Source organism: Myotis yumanensis, unplaced genomic scaffold (assembly GCF_028538775.1).
Source record: "Myotis yumanensis isolate MYYU_CA2020_CCGP unplaced genomic scaffold, mMyoYum1.0.hap1 SCAF_2, whole genome shotgun sequence".
Classification (NCBI taxonomy): domain Eukaryota; kingdom Metazoa; phylum Chordata; class Mammalia; order Chiroptera; family Vespertilionidae; genus Myotis; species Myotis yumanensis.
Window position 1 is genome coordinate 102,064,035 of NW_027223753.1, and position 14,553 is coordinate 102,078,587.

General features: G+C 43.1%; 1 protein-coding gene across 1 annotated transcript in view; it reads right to left on the reverse strand.

Annotated features, from left to right (window-relative positions):
- WNT7A (Wnt family member 7A) overlaps nucleotides 1–14,553 on the reverse strand; it is a 96,677-nt gene that overhangs the window by 9,694 nt on the left and 72,430 nt on the right. The gene's annotated exons all lie outside the window — the stretch shown is intronic.

Genomic DNA, 14,553 nt, shown 5'->3' on the forward strand with positions numbered 1-14,553 from the left:
TAAAGAGGTAAAAGACCTCTACTCAGAAAACTACAGGACATTGAAAAAAGAGATAGAGGAAGACATAAACAGATGGAAAAACATACCATGTTCATGAATTGGTAGAAGCAACATCATTAAAATGTCCATACTATCCAAAGCAATTTATAAATTCAACACACTTCCCATTAAAATACCAACAGCATATTTCACAGACCTAGAATGAACTCCCCAAAAATTCATCTGGAATAAAAAAAGACCCCGAATAGCTGCAGTGATCCTGAGAAAGAAGAACAAAGTAGGTGGGATCTCAATACAAGATATCAAGCTGTATTACAAAGCCACTGTTCTCAAAACTGCCTGGTACTGGCACAAAAACAGACATATAGATCAATGGAATAGAATAGAGGACCCAGAAATCGACCCGAACCAATATGCTCAATTAATATTTGACAAAGGAGGCAAGAACATACAATAGAGTCAAGACGTCTCTTCAATAAATGGTGTTGGGAAAATTGGACAGATACATGCAAAAAAATGAAACTAGACCACCAACTTACACCATACACAAAAATAAACTCAAAATGGATAAAGGACTTAAATGTAAGATGAGAAACCATAAAAATACTAGAGGAAGCCAAAGGCAACAAAATCTCAGACATATGCCGAAGCAATTTCTTCACTGATACAGTTCCTAGGGCATTGGAAACTAAAGAGAAAATAAACAAATGGGACTACATCAAAATGAAAAGCTTCTGTACAGCAAAAGAAACCATAAACAAAACAACAAGAAAGCCCACTGCATGGGAGAACATGCTTGCCAATGTTATCTCTGTAATGGTTTAATCTCCAACATTTATAGGGAACTCATACAACTTAACAAAAGGAAGATAAACAATCCAATAAAAAAAAAATGGGCAAAGGACCTAAATAGACACTTTTCAAAAGAGGACATAAAGAAGACCAAGAGATATATGAAAACATGTTCAAAATCACTAATCATCCAAGAGATGCAAATCAAAACAACAATGAGGTATCATCTCACACCTGTCAGAATGGCTATCATCAACAAATCAACAAATGACAAGTGCTGGAGAGGATGCGGAGAAAAGGGAACACTCATACACTGCTGTTGGGAATGCTGACTGGTGCAGCCACTATGGAAGACAGTATGGAGTTTCCTTAAAAAGTTAAAAATGGAACTTCCATTTGACCTAGTGATCCCACTTCTAGGAATATATCCCAAGAAACCAGAAACACCAACCAGAAAGGATATATGCACCCCTATGTTCATAGCAGCACAATTCACCATAGCTAAGATCTGGAAACAGCCTAAGTGCCCTTTAGCAGATGAGTGGATTAGAAAACTCTGGTACATCTACACAATGGAATACTATGCTGCTGTAAAAAAGAAGGAATTCTTACCATTTGCAACAGCATGGATGGAACTGGAGAGCATTATGCTAAGTGAAATAAGCCAGTCAATGAAAGAAAAATACCACATAATCTCACTCATTTATGGATAATAAGGACATTATAAACTGATGAACAAAAATAGATACAGAGGCAGAGCAGCCTCGAACAGACTGTCAAACTACAGCCGGAAGGCTGGGGAGAGTTGGTGGCCGGAAGGAGCGGGTGGTAAGAGATCAACCGAAGGACTTGTATGCATGCATATAAGCATAACCAATGGACATAAGACACTGTGGGGTAGGGGAGGCTGGGGGATTGTCAAGGGAGGGTAAAAAAAAGGAGACATATGTAATACTCTGTTTAATACTTTAAGCAATAAAAAAATAAAAAGAAAAAAAAGAAAAGAAAACCAGCGCATTCCCTGGCAGGGGGCCTTCCACACTTGCAAACAAACAAACAAACAAACCAAAAAGTTGCTGAAAGCATGGGCTGTATTTGCCTATGTATGATGCTGGAAGCCATTCCAGCATGTCATAATTGCAAGAGTTTTATCAAAAGGTTGATAGAACTTGGAGACTCAACAAGGGCTGAGTCACATATGTTGTCACCTGTTGGGAATGGCTGATGGCATTTCCCCAAACCTAAATAGGATACATTAAATTGATTGTTTGCTGCCAGACAGCTCAGGGCATCTTAATCTACATGTTATTGCCTCCTACTGGCCAAACACCTGAACAGCCGTAGGCTAATTCTCCCCAATCTGACAATGGACTCTGTATACAAAACCCTGACCCTTTGAAGTGTATATCTCTGCCTCGCCTCAGGACAATTTGTGTTAATAACAAGCATGGGGTCCTGAGAAGAGGAGATCTTAGTTTCCTTTAAACTAGGCTCCTCTGGCCCACAAATGCTTTTCAAAATTATGCTTCCTCTCTGGACTATTTAATCTCCACACAGCTCCTTCTCCAGATTTCCTGAACCCTTCTTAATGCTGGAACAAGAACCCCGGCAGTGTGATACCAAATGTTTCCATTGAGGTGGACCCTGGGCATTAAGCCCCAGTGCCGGAGGCCAGGCTCCTGGGTCGGGCTGGGTGCAGTTGCCTCCCACACCATCTGCACCAGCTCCCTTGTGCAGCCCCCTGAACATTGCCTCCCTCTTCCTCTGTGGCTGTCTCAGGCTGTGGTGGTATTTGTGTGGGCCCCTAATCAGATGATATCAGACCATTAACCCTGAAAACTCTGCATTTTGAGAGCCTCAGTGATCGCATTATGTCTGAATTAAGCTGGGCATAACCACAGCTCTCCTGGCCAGGACTGGTCACCTAGATGGAAATTACAGACAGGCAGCAAGCCCTCACCCTAAGGCAGGGGACAATAGCAGAGGAAGTGTGTCTGGGACAAAGATCACTCTTTGCACACTCTTTTCCCACCCCCTGAGGCCAGGCTGGCTACCAGCTTCTGAGCTTCCCAGGGGGACTTCCAGGAATCCCTTTGTGCTTGAAGACTCTGGATTGTGGGTCAGCTGCCAGGCAGTTGAAGGATCTGTAGGCTCTAAATGACTCTGCTCCACACACCTTCCCAGTCCCTGGCACATGGTGGGTTCTCTTAGGAAATGCCCAAATGTTAATTCACTAATAGGGTGCATTCCAGCTTTTACAACTGCATTCCCAGCCCGAACAACCACCAGGGCACCAACCCTGCATTGCTGGATGGGGGAAGTCGGGAGGACCCAGGGGAGGAGCCGTGGTGGAGGAGAGGGGACTTGGAACTGTTGGTATGAATTATTGTCAATATTTTATGTCCCTGGCTGCACTACTGGGTCCCAACTTAAAGACTAGTGACATGAGACTGCATGGAGTCTACTATGTCACCACCCTGTGGTGCAGAGATGCCTCAGTGAAAAAAGGAAAAGAAATGAGAAAAGAGTGAGGCCCGGATGTCTGGCTCAGCAAGCTCTGAGCACACATAGTTCTCCTGCCTCTCACCTCTGTGGTGGTTTGGGGTCAGATGACATGATGAGGGGCTGTCTTCCCATTCCACCTCCAGTTCCATACACAGGCCCCACTCATTTTCACTTGTCACTAGTGCAGGTCTGGGGACTGACCTTCACAGGAACTGAGGGGACAAACTGAGAAACTACTATACGCTGGCATCATGTAAGGATTGGATTGGAGACTCAGCAAAGGAAAGAGAGACAGACCTGAGAGGACATGCTATGGGGTTTAGGGGAACAGGTAACTGCTTCAAATAATAAAATAAGTGAGAAGAAGAAAATGGGATAGGAGTAGCAGTTGGAGAATGAGGAAGGAGGTGGGCGGACTACGTGACCTTGATGAGAGAGGACAACCTCTCTGAGGTGACACTGAGCAGAGGGCAGCCCGCAAGAGGAGGCCAGCATGTGGCAGCACAGACTCATTCTCATTTTGTCTCCACTTGAGGGACAGGGGGCAAAGAGCCTGAGGCTTCTGCAGGGCCAAGGCCATGTAGCTAGAGCAGTGATGGTGAACTTTTTGAGCTCGGCATGTCAGCATTTTGAAAAACCCTAACTTAACTCTGGTGCCGTGTCACATATAGAAATTTTTTTATATTTGCAACCATAGTAAAACAAAGACTTATATTTTTGATATTTATTTTATATATTTAAATGCCATTTAACAAAGAAAAATCAACCCAAAAAATGAGTTTGCGTGTCACCTCTGACACGCGTGTCATAGGTTCGCCTTCACTGGGCTAGAGCGTGGTGACTGGGGTAAGCGAGGTGCCAAAGTGGCATAGGCAGAGGTTCCATCCTACAGACTCCACAGACTGTGCTAAGGAGGTGGGATTTTTTCATATTGAGTTTTGTAAAAGAACTTTATTTTTTAAAACAGTTTTATGTTTACAGAAAAAATGTGAAGAGAGTTTCCATACACCCTAATATCTTAAATTAGTATGGTAAATGTTACAATTAATGAGCTGTTTATTGACAGCATGTAACTTATAAAACATAATATTAATATGTTATTATTAACTGAAGTTGATACTTTATTCAGATTTCCCTGGTTTATACCTACTGTCCTTTTTCTGTTCCACAATCCTAACTAGGTCACCACATGACATTTAGTCATCCTATCTCCTTATGCTAGAAGATGAGATTTTACTATGAGTAGACAGGGAAACCAATGGAACAGGATTTATGACTTAAAAGACCTTGCATTGGTTGTAACAGATGGACCACTCTTGTGCAGTGAGAGTATATGTGTGGAGGGGGAGGCAGGTGATATATGAAAACTCCTTATACCTTCTGCTCAATTTTGCCATGAATCTACAACTACTCTGAAAAATAAAGTTTATTAAAAACAAGATCTCAGCAGAAAAGCTAGATGTAGGGACTGTCTCCGGAGGTGAGACTTAGCTGACTCTGATGTTGATTGGCTGGGTGCCTTCCCTGGGCCTTGGTTTCCCCATTTGAACTCAAGAGTTTGAACTAGATGATTTCAAAGGCTGCTCTGACTCTCTGATACTCTTAGCCTTGTATCCATGCTGCTTTTTAACCTCTACAAAGCATTTCTAGCACTTTGACAGAATTAAATTTTCTTAAACCTTCAGAGAGAAAGGAAGGGACCCAGGTTCAGAGTATGCAGAACCTCCTCCTTATGTCTTTCCAGACCACTCCTCACACTTTCCCCTCCCGCTTTATGCTCCCAGAGGCACTAGACTGTAGGGCTGCACCAATGAGCTTGCTTGCCCCAGGACTCTAACCATTCCTAAAAGCGATAGATTGGGCCCAGGGCATTTGGGTTGTGGGGTGGTTTGATTGCAGCTGGGTCACTTCCAGGTGGGTCTGGCCAATGAAAGGCACTGGAGGGAGCTGAGAGGGCAGGAGGAAAGTCCTGGTTGTTACTCCTCCTGCTCATCTCCACTGGCCCCCAGATGGCTGCATTCCCTATCAAAGGTCACAGCTCCTGCATAGAAGTTCTCTTAGTATAGGCCCTGGGATTCTGGCAGTCCAACCTCCTGACACTTTAAGCCTAAGAAATAATGGTTCCTCACTGTTCACAAAGCCATGGTGCTGCACCATCCATTTTAGCTCCTTTAACATTGTCCTTTGTTTTATTAGCAATCTCTCTTTTTAAAAAACACAACTTGGAGATTAAAAATTATGGCAGAGTAAGTGGATGCTGCACGGACACACTCCCAGGACCAAACTGGAATTACGATTAAAATACAGAAAAACTTTTTGAATAATCAACTGAAGACTTGCTGGAGAGAACCCTGATAACTGAGGACAGAGATTGGAGAACACATAGAGACTGGTAGGAGGGGCAGAGGCATGAAAGGGCACCCACAGACAGCAACTGAAGTTCTGGAGAGATATCTCAGCTGTGGGGGGTTGCCATTGGGAATACTGGGGTCTAATCCTCAAGTTGGGCCTCCCAGAAGAGAGCACCAGAACTGAGAAGGGTGCCCACATAACATCTGACTGAAAAACAGAAGAGTTGCTGTCTGCCTGGGAGAGATAACTGAAAATGCAGGCAACCTCTTAAAGAGCCAACACACAAAATTCCCTGTGGAGTCACTCACCTTGTGCTCCAGCAGAGGGAGGGCAGAGTGGACTGGAGCTGTGTGAGCAGAAGCCATGATTGGGGTCTCTGGGGTTAGAGCTTAGAAAGCAGACACCCCAGTTTCCTGTGCTAAGTCATTCCCTCATACTGAGAAGGTCATCAATCTCATACAGACAATTTCTAGCTAGGCAGTTTTGCCTGGGGGAACACAGTTGACCCATCATATTGAAAAACACTTTGTCCCACAGTGTAGAGTTTCTGAAGCCCGTTAAAAGAATGAGAATAACAGTTAGCCTCCAGGGAGGCAATTGCCCCACCCTGTTGGGAAAAATTCTTACCATACCTGTGGATGATTGCCTGAGGGCTACTCAAGACTAAATCTAATCAGTCTGCAAGCGGAGGCAGTCTCTGGAGGCTTTGAGTCTTTGTTTGATCTAATTAGTCAGAAACAGCATTTGACACTGTCCTGCACTAGAGATGAGAGGCATAGCAGAACTACCTAATACATAGTCACAAACCCAAATAGGCACCCAAATGAGAAGACAAAGAAACAACCCCCAAATGAAAGAACAAGAGAATTCCACAAGAAAAAGAGATAAATGAAATGGAGCTAAGAAATTTATCTGATATAGAGTTCAGAATAATGATGGTAAAGATGCTCAACAGCATGAGAAAAGATATAATAACTATGAAAACAGAAATAAAGAATGACATAGCACAAATAAAGAACACATTGGAAGGAATACAAAACAGATTAGGGGAAGCCGAGGATGGGATCAGTGAATTAGAAGACAGAGTAGAAAAAAATCAATCAGAGAACCAAAAAGAAGAAACAATTAAAAAACAGCTTAAAGGGAGCTGTGGGACAACATGAAACATAGTGATATTTGCATAGTAGGTGTGCCAAAAGAGGCAGAAAGGGAGAAAGGGATAGAGAACGTGTTTTAAGAAATAATGGCAGAAAACTTCCCTAACATAGTGAAGGAAAAAGTCACAAGAGTTCAGGAAGCACTGAGAGCCCCAAGCAAGAACCCAAACAGGCCCATACCCAGACACATCATAATTAAAATGCCAAAAATTAAAGACAGAGAGAAACTTAAAGGCAGCAAGAGAAAAGCAAACTGTTACCTACAAAGGAGCTCCCATAAGGCTGACATCTGATTTCTCATCAGAAACTCTACAGCCAGAAGGGGATGGCAAGAAGTACTCAAGATAATGGAAAGCAAGGATCTGAAACTAAGACTACTATATCCAGCAAGGCTATCATTCAAAATAAACAGTGAAATAAAGAGCCTCCCAGATACAAAAAGGTCTAAAGGAGGTCATCACCACCAAGCCAGCATTATAAGAAATGCTAAAGGGACTGCTGTAATGAGAAGAAGAAATAGAGAGAGAAACCTAGAAATTCAGAATAAATTGGCAATAAATAAGTACCTATCAATAATAACCTTAAGTGAAAATAGATTAAATGCTCCAATCAAAAGACATAGGGTAGCTAAATGGGTAAGAAAACATGACCCAACTACGGTATATGCTTTCTACAAGAGACCCACCTCAGAACAAAAGACTCACACACGATGAGAGTGAAGGGATGGAAAAATATTTTCCATGCAAATGGGAAAGAAAAAGAAAAAGCTGGAGTAGCAATACTTATATCTGACAAAATAGACTTCAAAATGAAGGCCATCACAAGAGACAGCAAAGGTAACTACATAATACTAAAGGGATTGGTCCAACAAGAGGATATAACCCTGCTAAACACATATGCACGCAATATAGGAGGAACTGAATATAAAAAAACATTAAGAGGACTTTAAAGGAGAGATAGGCAACAATACAGGCATGTTAGGGGACTTTAACACTCTACTAACTTCACTGGATAGTTCTTCCAGACAGAAAATTAACAAGAAAATTAACAAAAAATTAAAGAACACATTGGATCAGATGGATTTAATTGACATTTATAAAAATTTCACTGCTAAGCTGTGGATTTTACATTCTTCTCAAGTCCTCATGGGTCATTCACAAAGATAGACCACATGTTAGGACACAAAATGAGTCTCCACAAGTTCAAGAAGATTGAAGTCATATCAAGCATCTTCTCAGATCACAGTGGAATGAAATTAGGAATCAAATATAGTAAAAACACCCCAAAACATGGAAACTAGCATGTTATTAAATAATGAATGGGTTGCCAACAAGATAAAGAAAGAAATCAAAAACTTCCTGGAAACATCAAAAGATATAGAAGCATTTAACAGACCTTCAAGCCTCAGAGGGGAAGACAGGAGAGGGTGATGGTAAGAGATCAATCAAAGGACCTTTATCCATGCATGTGAGCATGACCAAAGGACACAGGCAATAGGGGTGTGTGGGCATGTGCTGGCAGGGGCGGGAGCAGGCTGGGAATAAGGAGACATATGAAAAACTTTCAACAATAAAGAATTTTAAAAAAAATTTCTGGAAACAAATGAAAATGAACACACGACAACCCCAAATCTCTGGGACACAGCAAAAGCGATCCTGAGTGGGAAGTTCATAGCACTACACAGGCTTACCTCAAAAACCAAGAAAAAATAATACTAAACTATTTAACCCTACAATTTAGAGAACTAGAAAGAGAACAATAAGAAAAGCCCAGAGTAAGTAGAAAGAAGGAAATAATTAAGTTTAGCAGAAATAAATGACATAGAGACTAAAAAAAACCAATTTTTAAAAAAATCAATGAACCCAAGAGCTGGTTCTTTGAAAGGATAAACAAGATTGATGACCATTAGCCAAAATCATCAAGAAACAAATAGAGAGGATACAAATAAATAAAAATCAGAAAAGAAAGCTGAGAAGTAACCACTAACACCACAGAAATAAAAAGGATTATAAGAAAATACTATGAACAACTAGATGCCAACAAACTAGACAATGTGAATGACATAGACAAATTCCTAGAAAAATACAATCTCTCAAAATTGAATCAGGAAGAATCAGAAAACCTAAGTAGGTCAATAACAACTGAGGGATTAGAAGCAGTAATCAAAACACTTCCAACAAACAAAAGCCAGGGTCTGGATGGCTTTACAGGGGTTTTACCAAATATTCAAAAAAGAAATAACACCTCTACTCTTCAAACTATTCCCAAAAAATCAAGAGGAAGGAACACTTTCAAGCTCTTTTTATGAGGCCAGCATTATCCTAATTCCAAAACCAGATAAAGACCACTACAAAGAAAATTACAGGCCAGCATCCCTGATGAACATAAATGCTAACATCCTCAACAAAATATTAGCAAATAAGATCCAGCATATAAAAAAGATCATACACCATGACCAAGTGGGATTTATTCCAGGGGTGAAAAGCTGGTACAATATCCACAAATCAATAAACATGATACATCACATAAACAAACTGAAAAACAAAAGTCACATGATCATTATCAATACATGCAGAAAAAGCATTCAACAAAATCTAAACCCATTTTAGATAAAAACTCTCAGGAAAGTGGGAATAGAGGGAGCATATCTCAACATGATTAAAGCCAAATATGAAAAACTTATAGTGAACTTCATACTCAATGGGCAAAAAATAAAAACCATTTCTCTTAAGAACAGAAACATCTTGAGGGAAATGTCTACTTTCACCACTCTTATTTAACATAGTACTGGAAGTCCTAGCCACAGTGATAAGACAAGAAGAAGAAATAAAAGGCATCCAATTGGAAAGGAAGAAGTAAAGCTGTCATTATTCACAGATCACATGATATTGTATATAGGAAACCCTAAAGACTCCACAAAAGAACTACTAGATTTAATAAATGAATTTGGCAATGTAGCAGGATACAACATCAACTCCCAAAATTGATGGCATTTTTATACATCAATAATGAATTCTTATAAAGAGAAACTAAAGAAACAATCCCATTTACCATTGCAATAAAAAAAAATTAAGATACTTAGGAATAAACTTAGCCAAGGAGGCAAAGACCTGTATTTGGAAAACTACAGGACATTGAAAAAAGAAATAGAAAAAGATATAAACATGTGGAAGAATATACTGTGCTCATGGATTGGTAGAATTAACATCATTAAAATATCTATATTACCCAAGGCAATCTACAGATTCAATGCAATCCCTATTAAAATACCAACAGCATATTTCACAGATCTAGAATAAATACTCCAAAAATTTATATGGAACCAAAAAAGACCCCGAATAGCTGCAGCAATTTGAGAAAGAAGAACAAAGTTGGAGGAATCACAATACCAGATCTCAAGTTATCCTACAAAGCCACTGTTCTCAAAACTGCCTGGTACTGGCACAGGCACAGGCATATAGATCAATGGAACAGAACAGAGACCCCAGAAATCAACCCAAGCCATTTTGCTGGATTAATATTTGACAGAGGAGGCAAAGCATACAATGGAGTCAAGAGAGTCTCTTCATTAAACAGTGTTGGGAAAATTGGACAGATACATGCAAAAAAAAATGAAACTAGGCCATCAACTTACACGAATAAACTCAAAATGGATAAACGACTTAAATGTAAGTTGGGAAACCATAAAAATCCTAGAAAAAACCATAGGCAGCAAAACCTCAAACATCTCATGTAGCAAATATGTTTATGGATACATCTTCTAGGGCAGTGGTTCTCAACCTGTGAGTCATGACCCCTTTGGGGGTCAAAGGACCCTTTCACAGGGGTTGCCTAAGACCATCGGAAAACACATATATAATTACATATTGTTTTTGTGATTAATCACTATGCTTTAATTATGTTCAATTTGTAACAATGAAATTGGGGGTCACCACAACATGAGGAACTGTATTAAAGTGTCCCGGCATTAGGAAGGTTGAGAACCACTGTTCTAGGGTAAAGGAAACCAAGGCAAAATAAACAAATGGGACTACATCAAAATAAAAGGCTTCTGCACAGCAAAAGAAACCATCAACAAAATGAAAAGGGAGCCCACTATATGGGAGAACAGATTTGGCAATGATACATCTCATAAAAGGTTAATATCCAAAATATATAAGGAACTCATACACTTAACAAAAGGAAGACAAACAATCTAATTAAAAAATGGGCAGAGGACCTAAATAGGCACTTCTCCAAAGTGCACATACAGATGGCCAAGAGACATGAAAAAATGCTCAAAGTCACTGATCTTCAGAGAGATGCAAATTAAAGCGACAATGATATACCATCTCACACCTGTCAGAATGGCTACCATCAACAAATCAACAAATGACAAGTTCTGGCGAGGATGTGGAGAAAAGGGAACCCTAGGACACTGCTGGTAAGAATGCAGACTGGTATAGCCATTATGGGAAATAGCATAGAGCTTCCTCAAAAAATTAAAAATGTGACAGACAATAGGGTGGCGAGGGCCTGGGTTGGGGTGAGAACCAGGTGGAGGGGAGCTATGGGGAGAAAAACAAAGGACATCTGTAATAATCTCAACAATAAAGATTAATTTTTTAAAAATGAAAAAAAAAATTAAAAATGTAACTCCTATTTGACCCAGTGATCCCACTTCCAAGAATATATCCTAGGAAACCCAAAACACCAATCAGAAAAATGTATGCACCTCTATGTTCATAGCAGCACAATTTACAATAGCAATGATCTGGGAACAACCCAAGTGCCCATCAGTAGATGAGTGGATAAAAAAGCTGTGGTACATTTATACCATGGAATACTATGCAGTAGTAAAAAGAATGTCTTACCTTAGTGATTGCATGGAGGGAACTGGAGAGTATCATGCTAAGTGAAATAAGTCAGTTAGAGAAAGACAAGTATCACATGATCTCACTCATATGTGGAATCTAATTAACAAAATAAGCTGATGAACAGAGTGGATCCAAAGACATGGAAGCATGGAACAGAGTGCGGAATCTTGAAGGGAAGGTGAAGGTGGGTGGGTGTGTGAGTGGGAGGTAATCAACTAAAGACCTTGTCTGCATATATGCATAACCCATGAACACAGACAATAGGGTGGTGAAGGTCTGGGGTGGGGGTGGGGGAGGAAGCTGGCTGGAGGGGGTAAATAGGGGAAAAAAGAGAACATATGTAATACTTTCAACAATAAAATTTATTAAAAAGAAAAATAATCTACACTAATAAAAGACAAACATGCAAATTGACCGTACCTTTGCTACGCCTTAAGTCACGCCCACCAGCCAATCAGAGTGACTATATGCAAATTAACCCAGCCAAGATGGCGGCCGGCAGCTATGGAGCTGGAGCAAGCAGGAGGCTTGGTTGCCCCAATAATGGAGGAAGCCAAGCTTCCCGCCTGCCGCAGCCTGGCTCTGAGCTCCACTCAAAGCAACAAAGTTTCAATTATAGAAGGTAAATAAACCCCAGATACCTGCTTTCAGCTGGCCATGGCCACAGAGCTGAAGCAAGCAGGAGGCTTCCCTCCCACCGGCCCTGGCCGGCTCTGAGCTCCTCTCAAGGCTACAAAGTTTCAATTTTAGAAGGTAAATAAATCCCAGAATAAAAAAAAAAAGGAGAGGCTGGGAGCTTCCGTCACTGGGGGGTTTGGCCAGCCTGAAAACGGCCCTTAGGCCCTCACCCAGACTGGCCAGGCACCTCAGTGGGGACCCCCCCCCCACCACCCTTAAGGGGGTGTGACCAGCTGCAAACAGCCATCAGCCCCTCACCCAGGCTGGCCAGGCACCCCAGCGGGACCCCCACCCTGATCCGGGACACCCTTCAGGGCAAACCAGCCTGCCCCCACCCATGCACCAGGCCTCTATCCTATATGATAAAAGGGTAATATGCAAACTGACCCTAACAGCAGAACAACTGGGAATGACTGGTAACTATGACACACACTGACCACCAGGGAGCAGACACTCAATGCAGGAACTGCCCCCTGGTGGTCAGTGCACTCCCACAGGGGAGCTCTGCTCAGCCACAAGCCAGGCTGACAGCTGCCAGTGCAGCGGTGGTGGTGGGAGCCTCTCCCGCCTCCTCAGCAGTGCTAATGATGTCCTACTGCAGCTTAGGCCTGCTCCCCGCTGGCAAGTGGACATCCCCCACGGGCTGCCGGGCTGCCAGAGGGATGTCTGATGGCCAGCTTGGGCCCGATCCCCCAGGGAGCGGGCCTAAGCCAGCAGGTGGACATCCTCCAAGGGGTCCCAGACTGCAAGAGGGCATAGGCCAGGCTGAAGGACCCCCCCCTCAAGTGCACAAATTTTTGTGCACCAGGCCTCTAGTCTATCTACACTAATAAAAGAGAAACATGGTAATTAGCATACGACCGCTACCCTTTTCATTGGCTAATCAGTGAGTATATGCAAATTAACTGTCAGCCAAGATGGCGGCCGGCAGCCAGGCAACTGAGAACAGGATGCTTGGTTGCCCCAGCAATAGAGGAAACCAAGGTTCCCACCTGCAGCTGCCGGGCTCTGAGCTCCTGAAGCAACAGCTCCAAAAGATACAATGTTTCAATTATAGAAGCTAAAAGATGGTGGTTAATCTGAATAATCAGGCTCCAAGCGGTAGAGGGAAGCCAAACAGCCCTGAAGCCGCAGAGCAGAGAGGCCTCACTGCCCGGGGATGAGCAGAGCCAAGAGGCCTCCCGGCCCCGGGATCAGCGGAACCGAGAGGCCTCCTGGCCGCCTGGATCAGCGGAGCCGAGAGGCTTCCGGGCCTGGGAGAGAGGCCTCCCGGCCCGGGGATTAGTGGAGCCGCGAGGCTTCCTGGCTCGGGGATCAGCGGAGCGGTGAGGCCTCCCGGCCACCTGGATCAGTGGAGCGGTGAGGCCTCCAGGCCCGGGGATCAGCGGAGCCGAGAGGCCTACCAGCCCCGGGATCAGCGGAGCCAAGAGGCCTCTGGGCCCGGGGATCAGTGGAGCCAAGAGACCTCCCAGCCGCCTGGATCAGCGGAGCCTGGTGGAAGCCCTGTGTGTTTATACACCCTGGGGGTTCAGAGGTCCTGTCCTAGGCAGAGGCCTACAGCGAAATTTTCGACTCTGAGAAGCAGCCTACGTTTGGAAGGCGGCTCCTCTGACCTCAGTGCTGGAGAAGACCATTAAGCAGAAAACTAAAGAAACCGATTTTACATCATTTCCCAGGTGTAGAACAGTTGGCATGTAAGCCCCTGACCAGTGCCCAGCCTCTCCTCTGTCAGTCTATCTCACTCTTAGGTACCATGTTCTTTGTTCTGTCTTAACTGCAACTCATTTTTAAACTAGATTGCTTTTAAAAGAAGACTAAATAAAGTTTCCCTTAAGTTATTTAGGTGGTGCTGGGGCTGCTGGGGGCCTGATAGAAGACACAAACACGCAATGGGGGGCCTGTACCCAGCAGCCCCAAGGCCCGCCACCTTGGTGCTGGGGTTGCTGGGGGTATCAGAGACACAAACCCACAGGCCCAGCACCCAGCAGACCCAAGGCCTTCGTGGCAGCACTAAGGAGCAGCAAGCCAAGCGGTAGGAAGCAGCAAGCAGGTGGGCAGTAACAAGGGAGGGGTCCCGGACTGCAAGAGGGCACATGCTGGGCTAAGGGACCCCCCGACCCATCCCCAGTGCACGAATTTCGTGCACCGGGCCTCTAGTATATATATAAAAGCCTAAGTGACCATTACAACCGAATGACTGGAACTACCAGCCG